The 15,000-nt window shown below is 33.8% G+C and overlaps 1 protein-coding gene and 1 long non-coding RNA gene across 3 annotated transcripts in view; both read left to right on the top strand.

The window, feature by feature from the left end:
- Positions 1 to 15,000, top strand: part of LOC115218746 (protocadherin-18) — a 142,094-nt gene that overhangs the window by 120,891 nt on the left and 6,203 nt on the right. The window lies entirely within an intron of this gene.
- The window catches only part of LOC118766064, a 10,664-nt gene continuing 2,234 nt past the window's right edge, over positions 6,571 to 15,000 (top strand). The window contains exon 1 of the long non-coding RNA XR_005001995.1: positions 6,571 to 6,603. This is a non-coding gene — a long non-coding RNA (uncharacterized LOC118766064). The remainder of the gene's footprint in view (positions 6,604 to 15,000) is intronic.

Genomic DNA, 15,000 nt, shown 5'->3' with positions numbered 1-15,000 from the left:
GTTCAGTCCCACTGTGTGACATCCTGCACAAATATTTTCTGCTATTGCCTCAGGCCAACCAAAGCCTCATGAGTGAATTTAGATGATGGAAACTGAAAGAAGCTTGTATATTTATATTAATATATGTATACACACACATCACACACACACACATATATATATGCATATGCACTGGCATCCATGTTATGACTGGCATCTGTGCCAGTGGAGCACTAAGAGTACCATCTGAGCGTGATTGTTGCCAGAGCAACAAACTGGCTTCTGTGCCAGTGGCACATAAAATGCACCATTTGAGTGTGATTGTTACCTGCGTCACCTTACTGGCACTTGTGCTGGAGGCACGTGAAAAAACATTTGAGCAAGGTCGTTGCCAGTATCGCTGGACTGGCTCCTGTGCAGGTGGCACATAAAAAACATCATTTGAGCATGGTTGTTGCCAGTACTGCCTGACTGGCCCTTGTGCCGGTGGCACATAAAAGCACCCACTACACTCTCAAAGTGGTTGGCGTTAGGAAGGGCATCAAGCTGTAGAGACTCTACCAGATCAAGATTGGAGCCTAGTGCAGCCATCTGGTTCACCAGTCCTCAGTCAAATCGTCCAACCCATGCTAGCATGGAAAGCAAACTTTAAAATTAAATTTACTGATCTTCAAACGTAAAGTATAAAGTTCCTCATCTCTTCATAGGGCTCGCAGTTTTGCAAGCTGCACAGCAACCTCACTAGTGTTGGTGCTATTAAAAAAGAGCAGCACCCAGTACATACTGCCAAAAATGGTTGGCACTGGGAAGGACATCCAGCCATGAAAAAAATCTATGAACACAATGCATCCCTAGACCCATTAGATCTTAGTAAACTGTCTCAGACACATGCCAACATATAACATGGACAATTAACTGATGATGATGATGATGATGATGATGATGATGACGACGACGACGACGATGACGACGACGATGACGACGACGATGACGATGATGATGATGATGATGATGATGGTGATGACGATGACGATGACGATGATGGTGGTGGTGATGGTGATGATGGTGACGATGATGACGATGACGATGATGATGATGATGATGATGATGATGATGATGATGATGGTGATGATGATGATGATGATGATGATGATGATGGTGATGGTGATGACGATGACGATGATGATGATGATGATGATGACGATGATGATGATGATGACGATGATGGTGATGACGATGATGATGATGATGATGATGATGATGGTGGTGGTGATGGTGATGACGATGACGATGACGATGATGATGATGATGATGATGATGGTGACGACGATGATGATGAGGAGGAGGAGGTTAGCAAATCAAGATCTAAATCCCTAATGAATCATATGACTGTTGCTCATATGACTATACTTAATAGCCTTACCATCTTAAGATTCCTAGCGAAGGATTCCAGTCTCCTTTTCTGTATATGTTTATCTATAATGATCTCAGAGTGGAAAGTTGTCTGTTACCTCTGCATATTATTGTGAGTATATGTTGTGTATTTGTGCACATATACAAGCATACAAGTGCACACACACACATGCACACACAAGCACATAAGCGCATATACTCTCACATCACACACATGTACATACACAAGCACATACACGCTCACATAAACACACGTGCATACACACATACATATATAAGCACACACATGCACATATACACGTACACACAGGCACACTCACACACACACACACAAAAACACACACAAGCAAACACTTATACACATGCACACTTCCATATGTGCACACACACACACACATGCACGTGCACACAAATATACACACATGCACACATATACCCACAAGCATGTATGCACATAGTCAGTCAGAGAAAAGAGTGTGTATGTGTAAGTGCTTGCATGTGCATGCACACACACATACACACACACACACACACAAGCACACATATACACATACACACACACACATGTATATCTATGCTAGGCCTATACAACTTTCTATATGCATGTCTATTTGTATGTCAATGTATATGTATACACATAATGCTTAATTAGCAGATAATTTTCCCTGAAAAATAATTACATATACTCTGCAAAGACTACAATTTATGGAACGGCTAGAAAAAGAGTTCTGATATTTGGGAATATTAGAATACTGCTGACTTAATGGTGAAATTATCAATAATTAGTACAAAATTACAGAAGCGAAGAACTCGGCTAAGAAATTATGGAATGAATAATAATAAAAGTAATGCTAAGTATGATAATAATATTTAACATTGGCACAAGGCCTCAAGTATTGGGGTGGGGCGTGGTTGTTTTTATCAGCCTTAGTATTTGATTGGTGATTTATCTTATTAATTCTAGTATTTGACTTGTACCCTATTTTCTCAACTCCAGGAACTGATTGCAACATTATTTTATAAACCCCCAGTATTTAGCTGGTACTTTGTTTTATCAACCGTAGTATTTAACTTTGTGGAGGCGCAATGGCCCAGTGGTTAGGGAAGCGGACTCGCGGTCATAGGATCGCGGTTTCGATTCCCAGACCGGGCGTTGTGAGTGTTTATTGAGCGAAAACACCTAAAGCTCCACGAGGCTCTGGCAGGGGATGGTGGTGATCCCTGCTGTACTCTTTCACCACAACTTTCTCTCACTCTTACTTCCTGTTTCTGTTGTACCTGTATTTCAAAGGGCCGGCCTTGTCACTCTCTGTGTCACGCTGAATATCCCCCGAGAACTACGGTAAGGGTACACGTGTCTGTGGAGTGCTCAGCCACTTACACGTTAATTTCACGAGCAGGCTGTTCCATTGATTCGGATCAACCGGAACCCTCATCGTCGTAACCGACGGAGTGCTTCCATCATTTAACTTTAATTTATTCGTTTCAAATTTTGGCATATGGCAATTATTTTCAGGGTTGGGGGGGATAAGTCGATTACATTGACACCAGTGTTGAACTGGTACTTATTTTATTGACCCTCAAAAGGATGAAAGGCAGAGTTGGACCTCGATGGAATTTGAACTCAGAATGTAAAGATGGCTGAAATGCCATTAAGCATCTTTGTCTGTCATGCTAGCAATTCTAGCCACTTACCACTTAGTAGTTGACTTTAATTCTTGAGTTTCAAATTTTGGTACAAGCCAGTAATTTCAGGGGAGGAGTAAGTCAATTACATGGGCCCTAGTAACAAAGGAATGAAAGACAAAGTTGACCTCAGCAGGATTTGAAATCAGAATATAAAGACAGACGAAATGTTGCTAAGCATTTTGCCCCAGCATGGTAGCTCACAGCCTTCTATATTTGACTTCAATTTATTAACACTATCATCACCTCCTCCAGTACTTCCTCCCCACTTAAAAGTTTTCTTTTTATGTCTTGTAAGTACTGAGTGACCCTGTCAGTGCAGGTGCCACTGAAAAGCATCCAAAAGGCATCCAGCTGTAAAAGCCTTGCCAAAACTGACCTTGCCTCTCCTTGTGCCACATAAGAAGCACTCCTCACCTCGCTTGTGCTAAGTCTACTCTGCTGTGTGGTTGGTGTTAGGAAGGGCATCCAGCTGTAAAAATCTTGCCAAACAGTCACTGAAGCCTTGTAGAGGCTTCAGCCTGGCCAGCTCTTGTGGAACCATCCTACCCATGTTAAGCATGGAAGGTGGATGTTAAACAATGATGATGATGATAATGAGTTCTTGACAGTACTTTATTTTCCAACCCTTGTGTCTGACTGGTACTGTATTTTATCAAACCCATTTCATACGTTATTTTATCAATCACATCACTCATTTAAGATGTATTTTATTGATAGAGTGCTTGTAAGGTATTTTGTTTTAGCAACCCCTGTACTTGAAAGTTTAATAGTTAGAACACAATATCAATATACATAAGTATAGATAAGAAAAAAAGAGAAAAAAAGTTGCACAGTTCTGTTGATTTTATATATATATATATAAAAAATGCTAAGGTGGCAAGCTGGCAGAAACGTTAGCATGCTGGATGAAATGCTTAGCAGTATTTTGTCTGTCTTTACGTTCTGAGTTCAAATTCCGCCAAGGTCGACTTTGTCTTTCATGCTTTCAGGGTCAATAAATTAAGTAACAGTTGTGTACTGGGGTTGATCTAATCGACTGGTCCCCTCCCCAAAAATTTCCGGGCCTTGTGCTTAGTGTAGAAGAGAATATAAAAAATATTATGTATTAGTGATTGGCTCATTGGAAACCTGGAACCAATGGCACTATTGTTCACCAGATGTAATACAATAATACAAGCTAAGCATAAGTTTTCCAATATCATAATAAACTTCCTTGGAAAGGAAGACGTACAAAATTTGCATCACACTATCAGGTGCAAGCATGACTGTGTGATGAAGAAGCTTACTTTGCAATTACTTGGTTTCGGGTTCAGTCCCACAGCACAGCACCTTGGTCAGGGATCATCTACAATAGTCCCAAATCCACCAATGCCTTATGAGTGAATTTAGAGGGGAGGAAAAATGTATGTTTGTGTGTATGTGTCTTCGTGTTTAAGTTTGTCCTCCTGCTTTTCAACAACTGGTGTTGGTTTGGTTACATCCCCCATAACTTAGCAGTTTGCCAAAAGAGACCAATAGAATAAGCATCAAACTTTAAAAAAAAAAATAAACACTGGGGTCAACTTGATTGTCTAAACCCTTCAAGGTAGTGCCTCAGCATGGTTGTAGTTCAATGAATGAAGCAAGTAAAAGATAAAAGAAAGAAAATATCTCAGCATAAAAGAAGTTGCAATGAGAATAAACTGTTCATGACACCACACTATCACCTGAATGGAAACCTGGTCTGTTTACACCAGTTGCAATAAAAAAAAACTAAGTAAATAAACCCGATAACATTAATTTTTCTTCAAACCATATTTATGGGAGATTTTTTTTATCTCAGTGCTGCAACCAAGCAATGTAGACAGTATTCTTTTCGTTTATATGTTCCATTTTTTACATACAGCTAGCTGTCCTAAATATGTTAAAACTAAGTGTCTTAAATATGGCAGCAATTTAGTGACAGTAATATGATTTGAACCATAAACCCTTTCTCTAATAGTTCAAAATTCGATTAGCTAAGCCAACTGCAACTTTTTTTACCTCTGGTTCCATTTGTCATAATTAGTGTCATCCAAAATTCTTCTGAGTTCTATTCACCAGTTTGAATTGTCTTTATCTATCTGAATAATATTTATCTATATAAATAAAATTTATCTAAATACTTCTAAATATTATTTATCTAAATACTTCTAAATATTATTTATCTAAATACTTCTAAATATTATTCATCTAAATACTTCTAAATATTATTTATCTAAATACTTCTAAATATTATTTATCTAAATATTTCTAAATGTTATTTATCTAAATACTTCTAAATATTATTTATCTAAATACTTCTAAATATTATTTATCTAAATACTTCTAAATATTATTTATCTAAATACTTCTAAATATTATTTATCTAAATACTTCTAAATATTATTTATCTAAATACTTCTAAATATTATTTATCTAAATATTTCTAAATATTATTTATCTAAATACTTCTAAATATTATTTATCTAAATACTTCTAAGTATTATTTATCTAAAAACTTCTAAATATTATTTATCTAAAAACTTCTAAATATTATTTATCTAAATACTTCTAAACATTATTTATCTAAATACTTCTAAATATTATTTATCTAAATACTTCTAAATATTATTTATCTAAATACTTCTAAATATTATTTATCTAAAAACTTCTAAATATTATTTATCTAAAAACTTCTAAATATTATTTATCTAAATACTTCTAAATATTATTTATCTAAATACTTCTAAATATTATTCATCTAAATACTTCTAAATATTATTTATCTAAATACTTCTAAATATTATTTATCTAAATATTTCTAAATATTATTTATCTAAATATCATTTATCAATACTTTTATATATTGAATAAGTATCTAAAAACTGTTTATATAAGTACATTTCATCTTTGTAAATATTGTTGATGTATCAAAATATTTTTAATCTAATTATCATCTATTTTTAAAAGAAACTATTTATTTATCAAAGTACCTGTAAATAGTATCCATTTAGCTAAATATTATTTATCTATCACAATACACTTAATCTAAGTACTTGCTCTAAATACTATTTTATTATCTAAGTACTATTCATGTACCTATATACAACTTGTCTACTTGAAATGACCATTTTTAAAATCTAAATACTGTTATGTACCTAAGTACTATTGTCCTTTATGTAATTGAAAATCTCTAAATGTTATTTATTCAAATACTTATTGATAGTATTTATATATCTAAAAATCATCAATCTAAATAATTTAAAACACTAATTATTATATATCTAAATAAGGCAATGAACTGACAGAATAATTAGCATGTTAGGCAAGGTGCTTAGCGGCATTTCATACATCTTTACATTCTGAATTCAAATTCCACTGAGGTTGACATTGCTTTTCGTCCGCATGGGGTTGATAAAATAACTACCAATTGAGGACTGGAGTCTATGTAATTGGCTATCCATCTCACCCAAAATTTTGGACCTTTTACCTACAGTGGAAAGGATTATATATCTAAATATTGTCTATTTTTACAAATATTTCTGTTGTTTATATATTTTAATATTATTTATTGATCTAAATAATTCCAAACACTATTTATATATCTAAATATCATTTATTTATATAAATGCGAAATACAATTTATTACAATAAATAATTCACCATATCAAAATTCTTTTTATTTAGTAAAGTTTATAATAAAATCCCAAATGTTATTTGCTGTGAGATGTGTAGAATTATCCAAGTTCTGCATATTTTCAGTATAAACTTTTGCATACCGTAATCCAAAGGTTGAGGATGGGATAATTATACATTGAACATAAGAAAGAAAAAAGAAACAAAATTTTAATAGACACACTTTTAATAGGCGCAGGAGTGGCTGTGTGGTAAGTAGCTTGTTTACCAACCACATGGTTCCGGGTTCAGTCCCACTGCGTGGCACCTTGGGCAAGTGTCTTCTACTATAGCCTCGGGCCGACCAAAGCCTTGTGAGTGGATTTGGTAGACGGAAACTGAAAGAAGCCTGTCGTATATATGTATATGTATATATATATATATATATATATATATATATATATATATATATATATGCGTGTGTGTGTTTGTGTGTCTGTGTTTGTCCCCCTAGCATTGCTTGACAACCGATGGTGGTGTGTTTATGTCCCCGTTACTTAGCAGTTCGGCAAAAGAGACCGATAGAATAAGTACTGGGCTTACAAAAGAATAAGGCCTGGGGTCGAGTTGCTCGATTAAAGGTGGTGCTCCAGCATGGCTGCAGTCAAATGACTGAAACAAGTAAAAGAGAAAAAGAGAGAGAAAAGACACTATTACTATAAGGCTTGGTAAACCCTGGAATCTGAGAAAACTGGTGATGGTCTGCAACAACAGCAATTAACCCATTAGCAAAATTCGGTAAGGAAGAACTTATGTTCATTTGCCATCAGGTGTAGAGAATCTAATATTTTAGATCTAATGTCTCATTTGTTGGTAGGGAAAGGAGAAATACGGTGTTGATGATTTGGCTATTATTAAGTCAATTTACAACCTTACAATCCAAGTATTAACACTTGCACTTCTCTCTTTTTTGTTCTAAGACAAAGGACAAAGCCTCGGATATTAAACTTCACCCACCTGACAGCAAAGGATATCAAATTCTTTTATAAATCCTGATAGTTTACTGTTTGTAGAGAGCTATATGTAAAAGGTGATGTCTTAGCATAATCTGAGACAGTTTCTTTAAAACTGTTCAAGTATCCTTTAAATTGTAATGTTTGATGAAACTTGAATGTTAATTAACCATTAATTAGCCTTATTTCTTTGGAAGACCAAGAAGAATATGAATTTTAAAAAGCATATAAATGTATGGATATAAATTCTGTGTATGAGGATAATCCTTCATCTTTTTATTCTGCATTATTTCTTTTGATGTAGTCCACTTTAAAAGGGTGTATGCGTATGCAAATGAATGAAAGTGTGGGGAGGTGCATATGTGTGTTCTGTTGGCAGTGTGATTTTGTTGTAAGTGTTGTGTTGTCTTGATAAAGTGTATTGTGCTGTGCTGGTGTTACAGACAGAAAATATTGATGTAACAGCAATGTACTCTGTGTCCTTTTACCTGATATTGGAACCTTACTACGGGGTGGGGATTTAGGCATGACTGTACCAAACTAGCTCACTGCATGTTGCTAGTCCATTAAATTGTTCCCATTGACTGATATTTTATTTAATCAACCATAGAAGACTGAAAGGCAAAGAATGTGTAAATTCCGTATCAGATTATAATTCTATATATAAGGAAAAAAAAATTGTGTAGAAGTAGGAGTAATAGCATATATAATTCTTTATAAGAGTACACTTCTCGTGTAGGAGTATAAATTTTATATAAATACATATATTCTGTATAAAATTATATTTCACCTGGCAAAACTGAGTTGTACCTGTATTTCAAAAGGCCCACCTTGTCATATTCTGTATCATAATGGATCTCCCTGACAGCTATGTTAACCCTTTCATTACTGTATTTATTTTGAGATGGTCTGTGTTTCTCTCAATTATTTTAAATATAACAACAAATTTAGTAAAATAACTTAGTTATCATTCAGCTAGTGTTAGGAACATAAATTGTAACTAAGGTTTGGTGGTATATTTTGATGCAAAACTTATGAAAACAAGACATTTGTACTACAGAGCTAGAGCCGGTTTTGGCTGGGTTGGTAACGAAAGGGTTGGGTATGAGTGTCTGTGGAATGCTCAGTCACTTTCACATTAATTTCATGAGCAGGCTGTTCTGTTCATCAGATCAACTTGAACCCACAACATTGTAATCAATAGCATGCCAGTTATATTTCTGTATAAAATGTTATTCTGTATAAGAGTAAAAAATCGAGTGTAAGAATATAATTCTGTCTAACTATATATTTCTATATCAGAGTACATTTCTATAGAAGAGTACAAATTCTGTAAAAAGCTACAAATTTTGTAAAAAGTATAATTCTGAACAAGATTATAAATTTCGCATAAAAATATTCAATCTGTATTAGAGTTAAATTCTGCATAAGATTATGCATCAAGCACAAGGTGGTGGTGTTAAAGTTGGTAGTAGATTAAACCTAGAATCTAAGAACAAGGATCACCCTTCTACAAGCTTCAACAGTTTCCCCTCTGCCAAATTTTACACAGAAACTTTGTTGAATGCAAAGTCAGACCAAAGATATATAGTTGCGAAGTGGACTTCTTAACCATTAAGCCATTCCCGCTACCATTAGTGAGAAGGTTATCTTTCATCTGTTTAAAGAAATTTAGAGATTAGAACTGGTGCATGTTATCTTTGTAATGGGTAATATGTACCATGTGCAGTAAAAAGCAACTCTCTGACATACTAAACGTGCATCTTGGTATTGCTTACTAATCAAAGCTGTTTCACTTAAGCTATATTTTTTGATGATCTTAAGAAAGACAACACACCATACTTCCCATTTCTTTTTCTCTGTGAAGTCAAGTGGGTTAATTAGAGATTGGTTCATATATCTAATTAAGAAAAAAAATATCAATAATTTGACTTAGTTAATCTCACTGGTGTGAGATAAATAAAATAATTAATTAATTACTATTTTATTGATTGAATAATGAATAAATTATTTATGTAAATAATTAAATTATTCTTAAAATAAACAAACTATTATAAAATAATAAATTTAAAATATTTTTAAAATTATATTTTATTTCATATTTCTTATCCTATATTGAATAAATGATTTTATTTTAATTTCTGTTATGTTATTTTCATATATTTGCTTTTTAGTATATTCATACTAATATTATTTTATTTATTGTTTTATAAAACATTTTTGATAATAGTAAAATGATGAAAAAAGATACAACAGTTAATATATGGTAATGAAGGAAATGATAATAGATAAAATATGTATTTTTATATAATAGTAATGTCCTTTAGTGGTTGACAGTATGTACATCTCTGATCATGAACAGGAGTAGTTGGAGAGCATGCTTTGATGCAATATCAGGCAGTGGCTCTCATGGCTTCTGATCTTAACTGATTTCAAGTGTTATCATGTACATATTTTGCCTTGGTGTAAAAAATGAGCTACAGCAAATATTCTGCTCAGTACCACTGATTTGCTTATCAGTTGCTTGACTTTAACTAGTTGAGCATGTCCCTTAGTGGCTGACGATATATGATATGTGCATCTCTGATCATGAGCAGGAGTATCAGGGAGCTTCATAGCCACAGTCGTGTGTTGAGGGAATCCTTTGGGATTTGAAAAATTTGACCTCTGGAAATATGGCTGTTTCATTCATCATTCTTAAACAACCCTTATTCAGGAACTTTTTGCTACTTGACCTGAAGAAAATTCTAACTGCAAGGTCATGTGCTGTTTATCTTGATATGAGATCACTATGTCATGCAAATGTGGTTGTGATGCATGTGCCTGCTCTCTCACCGAATGATAACAACAACAATAAGAGTTAGTAACAGCACAAGATGAAGCATTAAGGACTAATTGAATATAAGCCAAAATAGACAAAAACCAAGTAAATTTCCAATGTAGGTTATGCAAATCAAAAGAGGGAAGTGTTACTCATATAGTCAGTGAATGTAGCATGCTGGCACAGAAAAGCTAGGATTTGATCATACTGATAAATGGTATAAACGTGAACCTAGTAAAGTATTAGAAAGTAAGAAATATAAGATGCTGTAGGAATTTAATATTCTGACAGACAGAATAATAGGAGCTAGAAGAATAATTTAGTAGTAGATAATGATAACAGAAAGTGCCAGAAAATTGACTATACAATCCTTAATGATAAGAAAGAAAATATGAGAGGTATAGAGAGAATAGTAAAGTACCAGGACTTAAGCATTGACTTACAGAGACTATGGAAAGTGTGGGTAAAATGTATCCCAGTAGTTATAGGTTCATTTGGAACTATCCCTAAAGATTTGAACAGATGGATAGAAGAAATAGGCATAAAACCCAGTTCAGTATAGCTCCAGAAAACAGTGTTATTAGGGACAGCTAGGATACTAAGAAGGGTTCTTGGCATCTAAGGTTACTTGTTATAGCCCAATGTTAGGAACTTCTTTCCCAGCAGTCTCTGTTGAGCGTAAAATAAGTATCAGTTGAAGACTGGGGTTGCTGTAGTTGATTTATACCCATCCCCTGAAATTGCTGGCTTTGTGCCAAAATTTGAAATCAATATGATATTGTATGATACAATATGTGCTCATTAGACTGTGGCTATGCTGGGGCACTGCTTTGAGGATTAGTCACAAACTAATTAATCAACCTCAGTACTAATTACTTTTTAAAGCCTGGTATTTATTCTATCAGCCTCTTTTACCAAACCATTAAATTACAGGGACGTAAACACAGTAACACTGGTTGTCAAATGGTGGTGGGGGACAAACACAAATGCAAAGGTACACATACACACACACACACATACACAAACACACACACATATATATATACACATACACAACATATATCTATATATATCTCTCTCTCTCTATATATATATATGTATTATGTATGCATGTATGTAGGCATGCATGTATGTATGTATGTAGGCATGCATGTATGTATGTATGGACGTATGTATGTATGTATGTATGTATGTATGTATGTATGTATGTATGTAGGCATGCATGTATGTATGTATGGACGTATGTATGTATGTATGTATGTATGTATGTATGTATGCATGCATGTATGTATGTATATACAATAGGCTTCTTTCAGTTTCTGTCCACCAAATCCACTCAAAAGGCTTTGGCCAGCCTGAGACTCTAGTAGAAGTCACCTGCCCAAAGTGCCATGCAGTGGGACTGAACCCAGAACCATTTGGTTGGGAAGCAAGCTTCTTACCACAGAGCCACGCCTGCACCTACATACGTGACATCAGTGCCTATCACTTCTTAATTTTACCAGCACCAGTGACCTTAAGTTGCACTTGATAGGATTTCAGCTCAGAATATAAGACTAACTCTGACAGAATTTAAACTAGGAAATTTTTATTACTTAATTTAAGTATATAAATTAATCGGATAATAAATGAAATAGCTGATAAACACTGAGCAGAACTGGAATTGGATTACAGTGTTACTATGACTTTAGATTAGAAATAAAGGCTGAATATGAATCCGTTCCAGAACTAAATACACATCCAGGAATTAAAAATTAAACACTTATAAAATATTAGATATCATAAATAAATATTCTCGCTTAAAGTTCCAGTTCTATGTAAACATCCAGGAATAAAATACTTATCAATTAGTAGATATGAAAAATGCTTTCAGTCTCCATGAAGTAAATAGTCTTTTTTCTTATTTCAGTCATTTGAATGTGGACATGCTGCAGCACTGTCTCGAAAGGTTTTAGTCCAGTGTTTATCTTAGAGATTTATATTTATCTTAAGTTACAGAACATAAACATAGAAACCATTTTGCATGGCATGGGGTGTCAAATGTAAAGATACATAGAGGAACTGATACGTACAAACACACACATGCACACACATATATACGCACATTTGTCTACATACAAGCATGCACGCATACATAGATACTCATGCATACACACACACACACACATATATATATACATATATGAATATATATATATATATATGTATAAACACATATATATATACATACATACTTATACATATACATATATATGTGTGTGTGTGTGAGTGTGTGTGCATGCATATATATAGATGCAGGCATGGCTGTGTGGTAAGAGGTTTGCTTCTCAGCCATATGGTTCTGAGTTCAGTCCCACTGCATGGCACCTTGGGCAAGTGTGCCTTCTACTATACCCTTGGGCAAACCAAAGTCTTGTGAGTGGATTTGGTTCACAGAAACTGAAAGAAGCCCATCGTATTTATATATATATATATATATATATATATGTGTGTGTGTGTGTGTGTGTGTGTATATGTATGTTTGTATGTCTCTGTCCCCCTACCATCACTTAACAACTGATGTTGGTATGTTTACATACCCGTAACTTAGCAGTTCAGCAAAACAGACCAATAGAATAAATAATGGGCTTACAAAAAATACGTCTTGGGGGTCGGTTTGTTTGGCTAAAGGCAGTGCTCCAGCATGGCTGCAGTCAAATGACTGAAACAAATAAAATAATTAAAGAATAAAAGTATGTACATACATATATACATAAATGAATATATATACATGTATGTATGTATGTATGTATGTATGTATGTATGTATGTATGTATAAAACAGCTTTTGTCTATCAACTTCACTCTGCCTAAACCTCTAGTAGGAGAGGTCAAAGGGTGGAATTTGGAATTGCTATTACTGCTTCATGGTGCAGAAAGGGGCAATTTTTTTACCCCCTTAATATTTTATTAGTATCTCTACATTTCCCTAAAACAGAAATTACAACACTGAAAGATTTTTATATTTTTAAGCAAAATTTTCAATCTCTCATAATTTTGCCCCCTAATCCCTTATCCCTTTCTTTGCCCTTCCTGAAAGTGATATCTACTCTATAAACTCTACTGGCTAAGGAGCCATGCAATGGGCACATTAGCCACATGGTTACGAAGCAGACTTCTTAACCATACAGAAAGCAAAATTATCACCATATTTTCTATTTTTCCAAATTATCACCATAGTTTCTAATTTTCCAAAACAAAAAGATATTCCATTTCTGCTAACATGGAAAAATTATTTTGAAATGGTATTGTTATCCATAATGCAAAGTTTTGAATTTTTGTCATTATTTTTTTTTTAATAAAATATAATAGCTTTTTACCAAAACTGAATTATTTTCAAGAATGAAGAAAATTGAGAAAATGTGATCTTCAGGCCTTATTTACAAAGTAAAGTGGTATGAACTAAATATGAAATCTAGTTCACTGACTCAGTTCTCCTGTAAATTAGCACTTCACTATTAGATCCATTTATTAATACGATATTGTATAATATAACAAAATATAATAGAATATAACATAATATACCATCATATAATGTAGAATAATAGAATATAATCAATGTTACCATGATATTCTATAAGAATACAGCATATCGCTAATTAAAAATTCTTTCCAAATTATAAAGAACCCAATAATCAATACTGGGAGGTTAGTCTACACAAATACAGAGGTGAAGTAGCAGAGTGAAAAATATATTGAACTATTAGTTCATAGTTGGTGATTTTATATCTGGTTTGAATAATACTTCATTGTGTTCCTGGTCAGAACACTTAATTCTACATGCAACAATTCACCAAGCTATTTTGATGAGGGGTGTCTCTTTGCAGCTGCTCAGCATTCTAGAAATAACAGCCAAAACCTCAAAATACACTATACTGTCTTAAAATAGAAAAAGAAAGTTGTTAAGCGATGTTGTTGTTTTTTTTAATATCTTTAAGTCAGTTGGGGAGGATAATGCCTATGGCCATTTGCAAGACTTCTAAGATTCGTGTGAAGAAAGGAGGAAAGCATCCTCAAACTGAAGACCTGACCTCATTGCTTACAAGAGAGTGGACTCCACTAAAAATGACAAGATGCTAAGTTGTAAAATTAAACCAGGCAACAGATTAAGTCTACCATCTAAACAGGCGGCAGTGGTATTTGAACACAAAGCCATTTAAGATCACACAAAAAACCATTAGATTCACTTCAACATTTAAACATCATATTGCATCACGAAGTTTTGTCAGTGGACAGGTCATGGTTTCAAAGTGATAAAAATATTTTTGACACAAATTAAATTTAAATGTTGAAGTGAATCTAATGGGGTTTTTGTGTGTTCTTAAATGGCTTATAAACATCTTCCATGCTGCAATTATACAGACATACATACATACATACATATATATATATATATATATATATATATATATATATATATACGATGATATAT

This window comes from Octopus sinensis, linkage group LG14 (assembly GCF_006345805.1).
Source record: "Octopus sinensis linkage group LG14, ASM634580v1, whole genome shotgun sequence".
Taxonomy (NCBI): Eukaryota; Metazoa; Mollusca; class Cephalopoda; order Octopoda; family Octopodidae; genus Octopus; species Octopus sinensis.
The sequence above is the reverse complement of the archived record's forward strand: the minus strand, read 5'-3'. Positions and strand labels throughout refer to the sequence as shown.